Source organism: Pinus tabuliformis, chromosome 5_1 (assembly GCF_031772625.1).
Source record: "Pinus tabuliformis cultivar Carrire ecotype Pingquan chromosome 5_1, CPIR1, whole genome shotgun sequence".
NCBI classification, from domain to species: Eukaryota; Viridiplantae; Streptophyta; class Pinopsida; order Pinales; family Pinaceae; genus Pinus; species Pinus tabuliformis.
Genome location: NC_142305.1, coordinates 148,459,763 through 148,478,794, shown reverse-complemented (window position 1 = coordinate 148,478,794; position 19,032 = coordinate 148,459,763). Strand labels below are relative to the sequence as shown.

The window sequence follows — 19,032 nt, the reverse complement described above, 5'->3', positions numbered from 1 at the left end:
TTCCTCTGTTCCTCTATCTCTTTCTGCTTTCTCTGTTCTTGATCCTTCTGCGCCTTTTGTTGTTTTTCTATCTGCTCCTTTTTCTGCCTCTCAGCTTGCTCTTTTCTTTGCTTTTCTGCCTACAGCTTCTTTTGCCTTTCCTCCTGTTGTTTCTTTTGATCATTAGTTGTAACAGGAGGTTGGCTCGTCTGTTGCCGACCAGGCTCGCTTGAGGAAGACGCTGGGGTTGTTGTCAATAAATCTAGAGGCAGAGTTTGCAACCTCTGCTCTCTAAGTTTATTGAAATCAGTTAATGTCTCATCATTATATCTCATTCTAGCAAGCTGTTTAGCCTGGCCTATTTTATCGGCGGCGACGAACAGGTCATCAAACATATCCTCTTGATGGTCAACTTTTGTTAATTTGGCCTGTTCTAGGGCAGTATAGACAGTTTTACGTGGATCATATAGTCTGCTTGGGATAGTGGCCAGGGATAAAGCTTGCATCTTTGTTGCCTCATTTTCTGCATGCTTGAGATCATGCAGAGTAAAAACACCAATTCTCAAGGGAAAAGAGGGCCAACCCCTCTTCTTTTCTTTCTTGAGAGTTTGTGTGACACTCTTGGCCATAATCTGGTAGGAGATTTCTCGGGCCAACAATTTGTCTGTAACATATAAAGGGAGAACATGCGGCTTGGCCTGGCTCCCATAAACCCTAATATAGGTAAAATGCTCTTCTCCAAACCAACCTGCTACAGCTGGTAAGTCGAAGGAAGCTAGATAGGAGATTTTGGGAATAGGCCGATCAAAAATGGAATAATGAATAGGAACCATAAAACCATTGCAAATTTGATACAGATGGTCCTTGTAAGAGGACTTCCACAATTTCTGATGGTACAAATGAATGGGTGAGGGGTCTTGGGTGGTCCACCTCCAACCGAGGATGGGAAACTCAGAGTTAAAACACAAAGTATCCATAATGTAAGCACTATAATAAAATGGCGGGATTTTCCTTTCGATAACTCTGGATTTGGCTCTAAAGTCACGAACAACTACGGCCAACTTATCAGAAAGAATGGTGGCCCAATCCATGATTATACTATTAACAGCTGCTTCCATCAGAGGAACCATTTCTATGTCGAAATTAGCAGAGTCATGTAACCCCCATAGCCTACACATCATAATCCCCGCATAGCAATAGGGAGAAGCCAAAGAATCGACGGAGTACTTACCCGAGCTTTCGTGCTTGTGTTTGGCCGGATTCTGCCTCCAATCCCGGATGGGTTCAGATTGTACTTCATTCTCGGCTGCAAATTTCTCCACGGAGGCTTTGTTATAGATTTTCTCTGGCTCGGGCAAATGATACATTTGCCTTAGGTGCTCTGGCTTGAACGACCCGAAAATCCTTCCATCCCTTGTGTGAAACGTTCTATCGATGATTGGAATTTCCTCGATTTCCCAGCGCACTACATCAGTGTAGGGAAGGACCTGCTCTCTGGCTGCTATCCTGTGGAGGAAGGAATCGGCAAAGTCTTTGAGAGTAGCATCGGACTTCTTCAGTACATCCACACTAGCTTCTGTCACTATTACTTTCGGTTGCTCAACCTCTAATAGATTATATGTGCCCTGCCATGAAGTCCTAGTGAGACCAGTGCACGTAGTGTCTGAAATTAGGCCTTTCTTCTTATCTGCGGCAGCTTGTCCTACAACAGATGTAGCAGCGGAGCCCGCGGTCCTCTTGGATTTCTTCCCCATCATGCTTAGGCTTCTCTCAACAGATGAATTCTACACAAATGCAAGAGAAATCGTAACAAGGAAATAACGATGACAATCCATAAAGGGAAAGATATATCATTTGAAGCGTGGTGAGATTAATTCTCAAAAGTGGCTGCGGATCCAATCACTGGAAAGATATTGCAGATGCATTAATGGTGATTTAAGGCCTGCTACCCATTAAATGAGTATCACACCGTTATCCGGCTAAATGACCCCCTTAAGCGTGCAACAGATATTTTGGCGGTTAAACGCAAGTGTTCGTTAATCGAAGGGGAAAAGTTTTAAATACACATGCATTACCTTATCCCTGCATTTAACGGTATTTTTAAACTTGCGCTTTATCAACTGGATATCAATATAACTTTAAGGCTTCAAGCGATGACTTTTTGAGAATGCCGACCGCCGATGAGCGATATCGCATCGCATCGAGGAATAGATGCTACACAATCATTAGAAAAAGATCCTGCCGAGTGCCGATTGCGACATCGCATCGGACTAGCGCATGGAAACATTACAAAGTGCATATAAAGTGATTTGCCAATTTCTGATTGCGATATCGCATCGCATCGGGGTAAGACCCGAGCGCCTTATCAAAGTGCATGGGATTCTGCCGACGGCCGATAGCGATATCGCATCGGGTCGGGCGTATAACTTAAAGGGTTTCTTCCCACATGAGGGAGAGCCGATAGCCGATCGCCGATATTGCGTCGCGTCGGGGCGTGAGTTATGTGCCCTTATTAGGTGTGCGTGGAATATCGCCGATCGCCGACAGTGATATCGCATCAGCAGAGAACAAGGTGTTGTTTTTGATGTGTTTCTCATGTCATTGCGATATGCAATCTTGCGATCGCTTTATCGCAATAACAAAAGATTGTTTTATTATTGGAACACTATTATTCAAAAAGGCTTAAATACATAAACTCATTTGATTATCATACCTTTTTGAACACAAAAGCATTGATGCCAATTAAATTTTAAAAGGGACCCATTCCATATGTTATTTTTTTTTGTGTGAATGAAAATGTTATGAAATGGGGGGTTGTTGTAGAGCACAACAGTTACACGTGATCCTTTTGAATGAGCTCTCTCCAGTGTATAAGCTCCACTCCTCTTCTCTTGTGATGGCTCCACTTTTCTCTACTCACATCATGGAAAAATCAAATAATTCCCTGCTCTCCTTATGCCCAATCATTCCTTGTTCATGCTCCTCCACATATTCCTCCATTGCATAAGATCCACTCCTCTTCTCTTACAATGGATCCAATTTTTTCCATTCACATTGTGGGAAATTCCTCTCTCTCCTTCTACCCAATAATTCCTTGTCCATGCTCCCTTGTGTCTTCCTCCTACTAATAACTACCTTCTCCACATCCTTTTCTTATGTGGTTATTTTCTTAATAGATCCCATAACATCAAGGATAATATGGGAATTTCCTTTTTCGTAGGCTTCTCATACACACTTCAATTCCTACACCAGTACACCATTTAATTTGCTAAGGATATGTGTATGTAAACTAAGTGAAGTGGCTTGGTTTTTGGTTTAAACTTTGCACAAGAAACCCCTCCTCCTTAGTCTGTGAATATGTGTCCACTCCTCTAGCTCAACCATATCCTAAATTTTCCATATTATTACATGAATTATAGTTCATAAGGAAATTTACAAGAGGGTAGAAAAAGTGATGTTACAAACCCCACCCCCTTAGAGGAACACCATCCTCTTTGTCCTTATACCCATAACACAAATTTTTAACAACGAAATTTATATACATGAATCTTTTTACATTTACTTTACATTTCCGTACACAACAAAAAAAGTGGGTAAGATACCTGATCTAATTAGCTATCTTTTGAGTGGCCCATCTAGTCCATAATGTTTCCATTATGCCTTGTCTTGCTTGATCACTTGTTCTAGAGCATGATCCACTTCCAATGTCCAACCATGCTATCCACTATCCTTAATATTTTCATAGGAACAAAATTGTCTCATTTCCTCCACAATGTATGCTTCGCGGAGTGAGGATTTCCTGGAATCCTTCACACACTTCACCCCTTCTTTAGCTTGCAAGGTCCAATTCCATCTCTGAATGCCAAAATTAGAACTTGCACAGTCAGATAACACAAGCCAAGAAACTACGAGATATATGCAGTATCATCTAGATACTTCATTCAATAGATCAACATGGTATTGAAATATATGAAAAAACAACATCACATATAGGAAAACAATGAATTATTTGCATTAATAAAAATGGAAGGAGATCACAACCATAAGTAGCAGTTGAACTTGTAGAAGATCTCCTCCAAGTTGTTGACTTTCTCCTTCCTTGTAACAATATGCACCTCCAATCAACCTAAATGCATGAGATAATAAACACTCACTACATCAGCATAAGGGCAGAATCACTCTCCAAAAGCCAACCCCTAACCATAAAGAAGGATGGTAATATATAGAGAAGTAGGTTGAGTTGGGAGTTCTTATCCAATTACCAATCTAGGGTTTGAGATGCACCTTTGATGGAGGGATAGGATCAAAGGATAAGTGGTGAAAAATCCAAAGTAGGGTAGGATAGGATCTGAATGTTTTATCAAAGGTAAGTAGTTAAAACAACTTTTGGAAACTCCTAGAAGGGGAAGCTTCTGGAATCTCCATCATTCTCCCAACTTTCTATAACTAATGCAGCTGCAATTGGGAGCAACCTATTGGTGACTAATGCAGGTCATAATGGAGCAATGTGTAGGTGATCACACCCCACTAGGCATACGTGGAGCGTTGGTCCTAAAACTGGCTAAGATGATGTAGTTTAAGGCTTAAATTCTAGGGTATGAAGGGAACATTCTTAGGGATTTGTGTAAGATGGTGACAAGGGGGAATAGGATGTTGATTGATCACATTAGGAGGATCACTAATTGGATGTGAAAAAATGGTATATAACACTCACGTTTTCACAAAGGACTTTTTCTATGCCCATCGTGCCTCATCTTGGTTCTCATTCTTCAAAATGCATTATGGTTTGTGGAGTTGCTACTTCATTCATACACCTTTAAGCTTTATAGTACCATATTATGCACTGAAATCTATAGGCATGAATCTTGTGTTGTATGAGTGAAAATTACATCCATGCTTTACTTTCGTTTTGTTGATAGTGTTAGATACCACCAACATACATGGGGTCTCCTCGATGTGAAGTCCCAATTAGACCTCACAATGTTTGGAGTCGGAGCCCCATCTAAAGTATCAACCTCGCCACCATAACTTAAGGTTTTCCTTGGTTTCAATCGATAACATAAGAGATTATATACATAACCTTTGAACAAACAATTAGGTTGACATTGTGGAACACTAATTGAATTGTGGAGAAGGAGACCTTCATGAGAGAGAGACAAGAGTGAGCCTCTAGAAGGAAATTAAAATTACTAACCTAAGAGAGGCACACGAGAGAAAAAATAGATTCATTAGTTATCTAGAGAAAGAGTTTACATAGACACAATCATCATTAAATCAAATACAACACACCTTCAACAACATAAGTATTGAATCCTATGAAGTATTTCAATTATTTTAGTACATATGAGAATAACATATATTGCAAACATTCAAAGAATAGTCTTACAATATTAATGATACATGCCTGAAAATGTGTTAGCTCAGTGAGCTTCTAATTACTAGGTGAATGATCCAAGTACAACGTTACAATGGTGAGACACTAGCTCCAGTACTGGAACATTAAGTCACTTCTTGCTTCTCCAAGGAATGATCCTCTCGTATTCCAAGCTAAAGAAGCCAAGGCTAGCTCTCCAAAGTCTAAACCTCCAAAGCCCTTTGCTTGAGTTATGAGGTTTCTTTTATAACAAGAAGAATGAATTTTCATATTCCCATGACTCTTGAACTACCCCCATGACTCTTGAACTTCTAATGTGACTCTTGGGCTTCCATAAGACCTTTGGACTTATATTTGACTCATTTGTATACATGTGACTTTTCATATTCCACATGTGACTCTTGGACTCCCACACATTACGTGTTGTCATTTTCCATTTGATAATTACATCATTACATCTGAAAATGATATGGTAAGACACATGGACAAAAATGAAATTATGATGTTAGTGTTGCAAGTCACAACTTGACAATTGACAATGATGGCATGGAGCTCCATGATGATGTGGCAATTCCAAGATGATCTTTTTACTACTATGTCTATGAAACCTTCATGATAGATCTGATTAGTTCTTCATCTTTATGAAATATTTTCTTTGTTCTTCATCTTCACCCTCCAAAGGGTCATGGGTTCGCATCAAGGCTTTTTGAGTGATCATGAAATGTCTTCAGTATATCTTGGTTTAGGATATCTTCATGTCTTCATGATGATTATTCTATGTTCTCCTTCTCTACAAGTGCTTGTTTGTGTCTTCTCCTTGACATATTCCTTGAAAATCACCTTGCCATGTTGAGGAGGTATACTTTCCAATGAATTTCACACATGGAAAGGCAATATCAGTCTAAAAATCCATCTATTATATGCCTACTTTTCTCATGGAAGAAGATGCTCATGATATGCCTGTATGAGAATTGAAAAAGTTAAGGCTTGATGGGGAGGCATAGTTGAGCTAAACAGTGGCTTAATATAGCACCCCTATTCACTATGACTGCACCATGCACTATGAGGGGGGGATATTTAGGGTTCAACACAATAGGAAAGTACAAGGAACAATGTGATGAGATTGATGACTAAGATTGTGCCATGTGCTAGACTCAAGGGTGTATGAGACAACTAGGGCACAATTTCACTTAATAGTGACTAAGAGGAGGCATCATTGTGCTCTAATACTATGGAGTGCACTGAAGGAAAGAGGTAGGACAAGTCTTGGATCAAAAGAGGAGACACAATCAACAGTAGGAGAACGACTAAGTATTATTACTATGTCGTGCACTAGGAAGAGAGGAAAGCTCAAGGGAAAGAAAAAATTTCCTCAATAATGTCCCACCGTTCATTAGGAATTCACTATGCACCCTAGAATATCACAAAGGGGACTTTTAGTGACCAAAGGTTGAGTGATTGTTGCCTTGAATTTTTTCTCTGGAACAAACAACATTAAAGTCCCTGTTTTCAAGAGAACACCATAAAAAAATCCAAAAAAGAAGCACTCAAATACAACTATGACTAAGTTACAGATGAGAGTGTTGGTTTTTGTGAGTGATCCAAGAGAGCTTGACCAAATAAATAAAAGAAAGTGTTGAAAATATTGCAATTGGTGTAGAAAGTGCAGGGTTTGGGGATATATTTCTTGGAAATTGTTAGACTCATACATATATTAACAATCATTAAGTCCAAATTAAGTATTGATTAAGTATTTATTAAAGGAATTATGAAGGAATAATAAAATATGAAATTATTCATAATGAAAGTAAACTTACTCTAGAATTCTACGTATGACCAAAGATTAGAATAATGAGATAAGTTAGGGATGGAAATCACGAAAAGTCAGCTAAGATATCTATTGAGATATTCATGGAGATATTGTGGAGAAAGTTGTGGAGGAGGTTCAACCAATTAGCCAAATTGGTAGTTTTTTATGAGAACCCCATTTCTATAATACGATGCCTCATGTGTGTGAATATTGTATCATCATTATTTGTGAAAATACAATTAGCCTTGAAAGCCTTTTCTCCCAATTTTCTATCTCATGTTTATGATATTTTTTATTTATTAATTACTTCAATTGGTATCATAGCAAGGTGATGCTCTTTGGGGAGTTTCATTGTGAGTATTTTCGTTTGTGAGTCTTGTGCTTAAGAGGGAAAGAGGTTTTCTCTATCACTGAGCATGCATCATTGAACCTAAAGGTCGAGAGGTGGTTTGATTGTTTGAGGAGAGTATTTTGTTAGACAAATTTTTGGGCAGCTTGATACAGTGCTACCAAGTGCCTTGCAGATCATAAATATCCATGCATTGAAACTCGACGAGTTGGATCAACAATTAGAATCAATCCCTGGAACATAATTTCACCGGTATTGTTTGTTTCAGCAGGTATATTTCGTATGTCCTAAGTTTTTCATAAAGCCTGGAAGATAATCTAGAATGAGACTTTAACAATCATCGTGATTCCTCAATAGTTTGTTAGACGATTGCCGCAAAATATGCTCAGAATCAACTCAGAGGTCAGAGGATTCATTTTTTGCATGGTAGATAGCCTTACTTCAGGATTAGATGAATTTATTTTTTCAGTCTGGAGTATAATTGAGCATGGAATACATAGAAACATGTGAAGAATAATGATCTAGTGAAGATTCGTCCAAATTGCTGATGGAGCCATGAAGTAAAACCATTTTTATCTGACATGCAACTTTGAATTATTGGATAAGCTATATAGATTTCGTTGGCCTTGCTGGTTATAATGATCTCCCATCAATTCTCAGATGACTTCAAGCACTGATAACATTAATCATGAAATGTGCCATGTTTTTTTTACAGATAGATGTGTTTCAACATGAATTCCATCTTTGTCTTCTTGTCTATTTTCCATTAATTATTCGAGCAATCTTTCTGTTTAGAATAATCATGTGTTAATAAAGGAGTTGAGTGACCATTATTATCAAATGGAAAGTAGAAATGGCATCTCAAGCAGTATTCCCATACATTTCTAATGATGCAATTAATTGCGCTAATAATAACTTCGCATGAGATATATCCATAGAAATATCCCAATAAAAGCATTCGGAAAACTTGCACTTCCCAATTTCAGTTTTGTGATATATCCCTCCAAAACAATAGATTGTTAGACCTTGTTGAAGCAAATCTGATGAGATAATGGCTCTATGCATCTGCATTATGTAGAAAATCATTGCCATACCAAGGATATCTCAGCTTGAAAAGATTTCGATGTATTTGTGACACCTCTTCATGTTGCATGATTCCCAAGGTCATGTTAGCGAAAGACCTGATGAGAACCTCTGTGGAGGCCAACAAAGATGGCCTAGTTTTTACAAAATTTATGTGTGAAACTTCAAAGCTTTGAAAGTATGGTAAAACAAATAAACAAATTATATTAACCAAATAAGACAAAAATGAAAAGTTGTTGAAATTTGTGCTTTAATATTTTTATGGAAATGGGAGGTGAACGTATCATGGTATGGTGTGGAATAAAAATTTATGTAACATTGGAGTGATAAGGAGTTTTGGAGTGATAAAGTTGATTTTTTGTTATATTTGGAGTAATAAGTGATTTTTGTAATTTTGGAGTGATAAGGTGCGAGTCAAAAATATCTTGGAGTCAATTCAAAGTTCCATGAAATCAAATTTGAAACATTTTCTTTGAAGTACCCATCAATAGTAAGTCAATTGAGAAAGAGTCAAAGTGTATTTGAGGGTCATTAATGTTAGGAAATATTTTTTTGATTGAATGAGTCAAAAATCAAATTTAAGTAAAGTAAAAGCTCAAAATGATGAATTTTTCATTGTCATTCTGTAACAACAAGGGTGCATTCTCGGTTAAAACCAACAACCAAGATAGTTGTTAAGTTAAATTGATAGGGGGTTGAGTTCTTTAAAAGTCATAAGAAATCATTTGAAATTTTCATTTACTTGTTGTAAAAATCATTAACTCGAGTGCATTTTCGGTAGTACTCGATACCCTAAGGTGACATAAAAATCAAGTGAGTGTGATAATAAAGTGAGCGAGTACAAAAGAAAGTGTAAAATACCAAAATGGGTAAAGGAGGAAAGTGCCTACAAAATGCATCTTATGAAATTAAATAATTATAAGAGTGCAATCATGAATTGCACAACAAAATCGAAGTACTTGAGTGGAAGATAAAGAAATATCAAAACATAATTAATCATATGAATAACACATTAGATGCAACAAAAGATCTTCAAAATCAACTATATATGAAAGAAAAACTCATTAATATATTAAAGATAAAATTGAGGGAAAAACAAGATCTAATTGATGCAATATGCACAAAAAATATAGATTTGGTATGTGACACAGAAGACCTCATTTAAATAAAAAATGCAATTTTTGAAATAGATAACCTCATTTGGCATGTTGATGAAAGTTGTGACACAAATGATCTAATCTACCAGGTAGATGAAAGTTGTGACACATATGATCTCATCCAGCAAGTTGTGCTACTAAATAAAAGTGACGAAACTAGTTGTACTGAAGATCTAATTGAAAAGTTTGATGCAGCATGCGATACAGATGAATTATTAATGGAGATGATTGATGCTCAGTGTGATACAAATGAATTAATTAATCAAGCACAAAATATCAGTAGTAGTAGCAGGTATGAAGAAAAACAAGAAAATGGTATTTCCATGATGGTGATCATATCTTGGGAAGAAATTTCATTCAACAAAGATCAAAAGGGCTTGGGATACACCAAATAAAATAGTTTTTATATTCTAGGTTTCTCAAAACCAGTTCAGTTTGTAAGTGCATGTTTTCTAGAAAATACCCAGAATCTTGTTAAGTGTCACCATTGTAAACGAAATGGTCATATGGAGAGTAAATTTTGTGACCTCCATCCTTATCTTCATTGTGGGAATACATCTATAAGAGAAATGTCAAATTCCAAAGAAGGATAAAATGACAGTTAATTATGGATGGATAAATCCCTAGAGATGAAATCAAGAAGTAAGAAGTTGCATAAGTCCTACAATCTACTCAAGAAAAGGGTAAAGATAAATTTGACTAAATATTTGAACAAAATTAAAAATATAAACTCTCCTACACCTTAAGGAGGGAGTTAAAAAACAAAATGATTAGTGGTCAAACAAAAACCACCTGTTGTCTCTCCTTTCAGCTGACAAAGGGGAGAAATGATGATGGAATTGAATATGGTTGTCAAACTAAAAGTTTAAAAAACTCAACAAATTTTCCACTGTGCATCATCAAATACACCAGTGAGCATCATCAAATCTGCTAGTGGACCTCAACAAATATTCTTGTGGGCAACATCAAATTTTTCAGATGGGCAAGAAAACTTTCAATTTTCAACATCCAGTTTTAGTGATTTTTCAAGTAATTCTTCAGTAGCACAACACGAGAGTTTTTTTTGTAGCTAAACACATAGGAGAATCAAAATAAATAATTGGATATGGTACTAAGATATTACTCTAGACTTATCATCATTATTTGTGAAAATACAATTAGGCTTGAAAGTCTTTTGTCCCAATTATTTGTCTCATGCTTTTGATATTTTGTTTTTATTAATTACTTCAGAAAGGATTCACATGTTGTTTTGGATTCATTTGATAAGTTTTTTTGCTGGTGATGCTTTTTTTATTCTCACTTGCATGGATGTGCTCTGGGACCTGCTTTACCTGGTGAAAATAGCCACAATGGAGTAATTCCAAATAAGACAACAAACCCCAGGTGGAATTCATGGTTACCTAATAACACTTATGTATAAATAAGTTAATAAATGTGGAAAATATTTGATCACAAGGACTCTTCATTGATCAGTTTGTCCTCAACACATATCGAAAAGGAGGGAAACCTAAGTTTTCCAATCATGCACCAAATCCAAATTGTTATCATGGTTTTCTAGACCATAGAGTGCGTAGTTTTGTTTTGCAAAGGAATGTATCACATTTAGAAGTGAAACTACATTATTCTTTAGCTAACCCACTATAATAAAACCATTTCTATCAAATGGGTTTGGGAACAGATATGGTAGAACACTGAATAACTACATTACCTAAACAAAATTATTACTCATATCCTACAAGAGAAATGTCACTACTCGACGATGACAAAATACTAATCATTACATAGGTTGTAGTGTTCACTAAGAATTGGAATCTCTTGTCCTTACTCAGAATCATAGAATGCAATAACATTAAGATTTGGGTGGTTATTCCTATCTTTACATAATTCTAATACCTAAACCTAAAACCTATGCCCAGCTATCCATTATGTAGTCTAATGCTCCCTTTATGCTCCATGCCCTATTTTTGAATAGTCGACCAAAACAATGATCATAGATAGATTGGCTACATATAATTCATGCTTATGGGGAAAGACAGGTGCAACAACTTGAAGCATGGAACACGATATGGTCTTTACAGAATTTGAGAGTGAATGTGAAGCCATATTTTAGGTACACTCGTCATTGATAGACAATGTGGTTGCTACAATCATCAAATATGTTGGGAGATAAATGGAGGGTTTAAGTGTTGTACAAACCAATCTCTCAACTTTTCTTCATCTGTTATGAAACCAGCTCAAGAAAAGATAGAAAAGATAGATCAACGCCTTAGAATTCAGCCTCTTCGAGGGGGAAACCTCCTTTACATTACATAAATGAACAATTCTTGGATGATACAAATGACAAAACCTCCTTTCTATATATAGGAGTCTAAGGAGTCACAATATAATCTAGCCGACCTAACAATAATAATATAAAGCCACAAAAATAACAATAGAGGGATTCTATGGGGCACAGAAATAACAATATGGGGGTAATAGGGGCACAACAATATAAATAAGGGGTATAACTACAATAGTAATGGGGTAATCACTAGTATTATAGGGACCCAACATGCCCCTCTCCTTCAAAAAAGTGTTGTCCTCAACGCTTGAGTAGTTCTGGATACTTCTGCATAAAATTCTCATCCTCCCATGTGGAATCTTCAGCGGATAAGTTCTTCCACTTGATAAGATACTCTGAAATTGATCGATTTCGTAGCTGTCGAGTTCTTGTTTCTGTGACTGCTTCCGGTTCCAATATAATTTTTCCTTCCTCGTCAAGTTCTGGCAATATTGTTTGAACTGGGAGCTTGTCGCCTATAACCTTCTTTAAACATGAAACATGGAAAACTGGGTGCAATCGAGAAGCTGCAGGAAGCTCCAATTTGTATGCCATAGTACCAATCTTTTCCAACACCTTGTACGGACCATAATACTTTGGTGATAATTTATTATCCTTCTTAGCTTGCTTTAGGGACATTTTCTTATATGGTTGTAGCCGTAGGAATACCCAATCACCTACATCAAAACTTCTTTCACTGCGATGTTGATCTGCCTGTTGTTTCATTCTATTTTGTGCCAACACGAGGTTATCCTTTAAGAGTTGGAGGACTTGTTGTTGATGTTCGATGTGATGTTCCACTGCTTGAACCTTAGAATTTTCTCTTAAATATGATGTGATGGATGGTGGTTGATACCCATAAAGTGCCATAAATGGGGTCATTTTTGTTGCTGTATGGAAGGAAGTGTTATACCACCATTCAGCCAGAGGCAACCATTTGACCCATTGTGTCTGTTTATCAGATACAAAGCAACGAAGATATCCTTCCAAACATTTGTTTACTATCTCAGTTTTCCCATCAGATTGAGGATGATAAGATGAGCTATGAGCTAACTGAGTACCAAGACAAGAAAATAATTTTGTCCAAAAATTTCCAGTGAAAATGGGATCTCTGTCACTTACAATAATCTTTGGGTTTCCATGTAGCTTTTGAACTGTTTCCATAAATGCAGTAGAAACTGTACTGGCTTTAAATGGATGTGATAATGCACAAAAGTGTGCATACTTGGTAAGTCTGTCAACTACCACCATGATGACACTCTTTCCCTCAGACTTGGGTAAACCTGTGATAAAATCCATTGAAACCTCCTCCCAACGTTGGCTTGGAATGGATAAAGGTTGTAATAGACCCGGTGTCTTAATTGTTTCAACTTTATTTTGTTGGCAAACCAAACATTCCGCCACAAACTTTTGAATATCTGATTTAAGGCCATCCCAAAAAAATCCTTCTTAACCCTGTGGTAAGTTTTTAAAAATCCTGAGTGCCCTCCTAAGGGAGAAGTGTGCAATTCCATAAGAATCTTTTGTTTTAGCTGGGAATTCTTACAGAGGTATAAGCGATCTTTGTACCATAACGAATCATTTTGCCAGCTAAATGTATCAGAAGTACTGGAATCTTGTTGTAGCTTTCGAATAAGTGTCGACACTTCTTCGTCATTCTTACATTCCTCCTTTGCTTCGTTTATCCAATCTGGTTGGATAATAGAAATGGCACACAACAATGTTTCCACATCCTCATCCTTTCTTGAGAGTGCATCTGCCACCACATTTTGCTTCCCTTTTTTGTAGATGATTTCAAAGTCATAACCCAACATCTTTGTGACCCACTTTTGTTGCTCTTCAGAGGATAATCTTTGTTCTAAAAAGTATTTAAGGCTATCATGATCCGTTTTTACCTTGAAGTGTCTTCCCATTAGGTAGGGTCGCCATTTCTTAAGTGCATGGAGTATTGCCAACATTTCCTTCTCATAAATAGCTTTGCTTAAAAACTTTCCCTTGATTGGACGACTTTCAAAAGCAATGGGTCTTTCATCTTGCATTAGAACAGCACCAATTCCATTTCCTGAAGCATCACATTCCACAATAAAGGTTTTTGTGAAGTCCGGTGTAGCTAAGACCGGTGCTTGGCACATTGCCTCTTTAAGATGTTTAAAGGCCTTTGTTGCTTCCGGAGTCCATGAAAATGAATCTTTCTTCAATAATGTTGTTAGAGGTGCTGCTATTCTCCCATAATTCTTAACAAACTTGCGATAATACCCTGTCAACCCAAGAAATCCTCGCAGATGCTTTATGGATGTGGGGATTTTCCATTCCTTAATGGCTTTAATTTTGCTAGGGTCTACCTTAACTCCTTCATGAGATACAATATGACCCAAATATTCCACCTCCTGGACTCCAAAGAAACATTTGGATCTTTTTGCATATAATTGTTTCTCCTCCAATAGTTGTAGCACCTTGTCAACATGTTCAACATGATCCTTCCAAGACTTGCTGTAGATTAGTATATCATCAAAAAATACTAACACAAATTTTCTAAGGAATGGTTTGAAAATTGAATTCATCAAACCTTGAAATGTTGAAGGTGCATTGGTAAGGCCAAAAGGCATGACCAAAAATTCATAATGACCCTCATGAGTTCTAAATGTCGTTTTCGGAATGTCTTCAATCTTCATTCTGATTTGATGATATCCCGAACGAAGATCCAACTTGGTGAAGTAAATTGATCCATGCAATTCATCCAGTAATTCATCAATGACAGGAATGGGGAACTTATCTTTAATAGTGAGCTTGTTGAGCTCCCTATAATCTGGACACATGCGCCATGATCCATCCTTCTTGTGCACCAATACTACTGGAGCTGAGAAAGAACTTTGACTCGGTTGAATTATACCAGCCTCTAGCATTTCTGCAACCATACGTTCAATTTCACTTTTTTGGACATATGGATATCTGTACGGCCTGATGTTTGGAGGAACACTTCCTGGAATCAGATGAATAGCATGATCATGATCACGCATAGGTGGGAGACCTTTGGGAGTCTCAAATACCTTGGAATGATTGTCCAGGACTTTTTGGAGATCTGGAGAAATAGATGATTCCAATGTGGAAACATCTAGCGAACATAATTGTGCAATTACACCTCTTTGCTCCTTTTTTAGAAGCTTTGTCATGCCATTAGAGCTGATTATCTTTCCTGGTTTCCCTGCAATACCCCTTAATTCAACTTCCTTTCCTTCCACAAAAAATTTCATGAAAAGTTCTTGAAAATTAAAAGCTATTGTACCCAAGGATTGTAGCCATTGGACTCCTAGTACAACATCAGCACCTCCCATTGGAATGGAAAGCATTGGGCTAGTCAATACATATTCTCCCATGGATAGCTTGATATTATGGCACTTTCCAGAACAATTTATTGTTCCTCCATTTGCAATCATCACTTGACACTCTGGTGCTGGATATAGGAAGCAATTCAATTCTTTTGCTACCCTACAATGAATAAAATTGTGGGTGCTTCCTGAATCAATCAACACTATTACCTTTTTCTTCTTGATTTGTCCTTCTATCTTGATGGTTTGAGGAGTGGTAATTCCCACCAATGCATTACAAGATATGGTCGGATTTATTTGTTCTTCATCTAGGCTTTGTTCCTGGAATATATTCTCTTCTTTTGACCTTTCTTGCTCCTTTTCTTCTTCCTCTTCACAATCTATGTAGAATAATTTCTTCTCAGCACACTTATGACCTTTTGTGTATTTGCTATCACAATTGTAACAAAGCCCTTTTGCTCTTTTTTCTTCCAATTGTTGTGGTGTCAACCTTGTAGGTTGTGGAAGACTATGGGCAACAACACTTCCGTCTTTATAGTTGTGAATGGTATGCTTCCTAGTTGCCATAATTTTGCTTTCCATTTTTCTTGCTAACCTGAATGCCTTCTCTAATGAATCAGGTTCCCAAAGGCGCACATCATGTTGGATATTATCCTTTAAAGACCCTATGAACACATCAATCCTATGCTCCTCTGGAATATCTTTTACCCTTATGTTCAATTTTTGGAACTCCTCAATGTGCTCCATTATTGAACCCTTTTGTTTGAGACTTATCAATTGGCTAAAAAAAGTGTTGCTTTTTGTATCCTCATAATGTGCTATCAATTCTTCCGTAAAAATTGCCCAAGTGATAAATTGTTTACGAGAACAAAGCCATTGATACCATACAAACTGATTTGGTTCCAAATATAAAGTTGCCATACGTACCTTTTGTGTGTTTTGCACATTATTGAGATCGAAGAATTGCTCCATCTGTAATATCCATGTGGCGGGATCCTTGCCATCAAACTTCCTCATATCGATTTTTGGAATATGGTGATTCTTCGATCCAACATTAGCATCTATGGAATCATGATTAACATTTCTTTTGTTCTCATCATGAGTTTCCTTTACTACCTTTTCACCATTAGTAAGTATTTCTTGTAGAAAATTAGTCAAATCTGTCTTCAAATTTGCCATGCCTGTCTTCAAATTTGTGTTCAAATCTATCTTCAAATTTTCCATCTTAGCTTCCATGCCATTCATCTTAGCTTCCACACAATTTATCTTAGCTTCCACGCCATTTTTCTTAGCATCTGTTAACTTTTGTGAGCGTGACATTTGTTGCACTTGTTCTTGTAATTTTGATATATCATGTAGCATTTCTTCCTCTTCTTCATGAGTCATGCTAGAGCTTTCAGGTTCCTTACTAGGTGTTTGCATTTTCTTTCCTCGGGGCATCAGTTACCGATAATAATGCTCTACTATGCCCTTTGAATTCCTTCAAAATAAATTTTCAAACCAAACTTAAGAAAAAATTTAAAAAATCTACACACCTTTTTTCACTTTGTAGGAGCTCGATATTGCCTCTGATATATGTCTGTACTTTCCAGTCATCTAGTTCTGAACTTGTGACCTGTAGCAGCTCTCTATGTCCTCTTTCCAATGCCACACATCTGACCCAAATTGGATTCTCCAAGGAAGAGTTATGCGAAATCTCCCACAGTGACTTGATTATAGACTAGTTCAGTAGAGCTAACTTGTACGACGTGCCGTGAGTCACTGTTTTGACCTTTGGATCTAAAAAACACCCACAAGAAACTACAGTCCGTCCCCTTTCTATGCCTTTTTAAGAAATTTCAATCCGATCCTCGGAGCGAAAGTTATGACAATTTTCCCCAGGTCACCTGTTTTGAATGTAATTCAAGAGTCTGCAAAAAGACCAACTTCCTCAGATCATATCTCCGACAATATCATGCGAAAAGCTCTGCAATTCAGACCCAAGGTTCAACGTCAATTCTTCTCAAATGGGTTTTTGTTTCAACTTCTGAAACATCACAGAAAAAAAGTTATAGCGAAAATTCCACGCGACCTGTTTGGAGCAGCGAAACCCTAGAATCCAAAGCTCTGATACCAAATGTTATGAAACCAGCTCAAGAAAAGATAGAAAAGATAGATCAACGCCTTATAATTCAGCCTCTTCGAGGGGGCAACCTCCTTTACATTACATAAATGAACAATTCTTGGATGATACAAATGACAAAACCTCCTTTCTATATATAGGAGTCTAAGGAGTCACAATATAATCCAGCCGACCTAACAATAATAATATAAAGCCACAAAAATAACAATAGAGGGATTTTATGGGGCACAGAAATAATAATATGGGGGTAATAGGGGCACAACAATATAAATAAGGGGTATAACTACAATAGTAATGGGGTAATCACTAGTATTATAGGGACCCAACATCATCATTCTAAAACTTATGATTTACAATAGGGATTCCTTGAGATTCTAAATTATCTTATTTTATGATATAGTAAGGAATTTCATGTAATGAAGTTAGCTATTTTTACCATAGAATTTGCAATTGGACTTAAAAAATTCTTAATGGACTGTCTCCCTATCTGTCTTTGAAATTAAAGGAAAAATTTGTTATTTTCTCTCCCAAACCAAGGATTCTTATTGAAGGTAAGGTGAACAAGGTTGAAAAGGACTACATTGGAGTTATTGAATTGGGAATATTCAATGAAACCATCACATGCATAGATATACATAAATAATTCTTTTATCAAGAAAATATTGATGGTATTCCCATATGGTCAAGCACATCAGATAACAACATGATAAGACTTGGGAGAAAGATAAAAATTTATGTGAAAAGTGTGTAATAAGAATCCTTCTGGATATATGTGCATGCCTAGCCAAGAAATTCTTTCTAATAAATATCATGAAAGAGAGAAAAATCATAGATAAAAAAGGAAAGGAAATGATAGAAATGTAGGTGGTGAATTTGCATGATAACATTGTTTATAACCTATTGTTGATCTATTATTTACTACATTTCTATCTCTAGAAACTCATTATGAAGAAAATCCAGAAATATGACAACCTATTATTTAGTTATCAGTATCCTGTAATTATTTTTTAAATACTTTGGAAAGTTCATGATAGTATTCATGGGCTTATTATGCAAAGTGAAATGACATTATTTTCTTAAGTGGTGGCAAAAATATATTTAACCTTAGACTAGAAAGACACATTAAATACATTCCTTATTAGGTAAAAAACACTAGTGAAGGGTAAATTGAAGCATAGGCTGAGAGTGAAGTCAAAATAATGAAATTGATTGATCAACTTTGATATCAAATTGAAACTAACATTTCAGGGTTGTAAACTCCTTCAAATCTTTCACCATTGATTTGAGTAATCTCATTCATGATGTACAGAAATATACGTGTTCCACATTTTCTTATTTGATTATAGTGAATTGCTCCCATATTTCATTCTAATTACTGGCCATGTACTTGCAAGATTGAAGCTATTGGGATGGTTGTTGGTTGTGAAAATTTACAGACTGCAACCTCAAATTCCATTACCTCTTTGTTATCATATTGTAGTATTTTTGCCTTATTTATGAGAATAATTAATG

The 19,032-nt window shown here is 36.6% G+C and overlaps 1 pseudogene; it reads left to right on the top strand.

Annotated features, from left to right (window-relative positions):
- Positions 1-18,401, top strand: part of LOC149163853 (uncharacterized) — a 39,703-nt pseudogene extending 21,302 nt beyond the window's left edge.
- Positions 18,402-19,032: the final 631 nt, after the last annotated feature.